The 424-nt window shown below is 35.4% G+C and overlaps 1 protein-coding gene across 1 annotated transcript in view; it reads right to left on the bottom strand.

Moving 5' to 3' along the window:
- PDS5A (PDS5 cohesin associated factor A) overlaps positions 1–424 on the bottom strand; it is a 71,400-nt gene that overhangs the window by 4,100 nt on the left and 66,876 nt on the right. The window lies entirely within an intron of this gene.

The following is a 424-nucleotide window of genomic DNA, read 5'->3' as shown; positions in this document are numbered from 1 at the left end:
CTTTTTAAAAATATGTCTCTGAACGTTATTGCTGACTGTAGAGATATACTCACTAGGACTACTGCTGTGCAATAAGAGGACATCAAACAAAACAGCCAGTTATTAACAACTAAAAACATATCACAGAAGATCAAAAATGTTCCTTTTCTTTTTTGGCTGGTTTGCATTCTAATTAAATATACAGTCAGAATATAAATATATCCCCTTACATTCAGAAGAGCAGGTAATAACTTCGTATAGCATACATTATACGAAGTTATACGAGCTGCAAGCGATGGTCCTGTTTCATCTGCATTATTTTCTTCCGCTTTCTGATGAATATTCTCAGTTCCAGATGCTGTTGCTGTTCTTTTTTTCCCACGTTCAGTACTGTTTCCTTGCGTAGCCTGATCGGAATTAATTTCCTAGGAAAGAAAAATCACTG

This window comes from Meleagris gallopavo, chromosome 4, assembly GCF_000146605.3.
Source record: "Meleagris gallopavo isolate NT-WF06-2002-E0010 breed Aviagen turkey brand Nicholas breeding stock chromosome 4, Turkey_5.1, whole genome shotgun sequence".
Lineage (NCBI taxonomy): Eukaryota > Metazoa > Chordata > Aves > Galliformes > Phasianidae > Meleagris > Meleagris gallopavo.
This window is presented reverse-complemented; position numbering and strand designations above follow the sequence as displayed.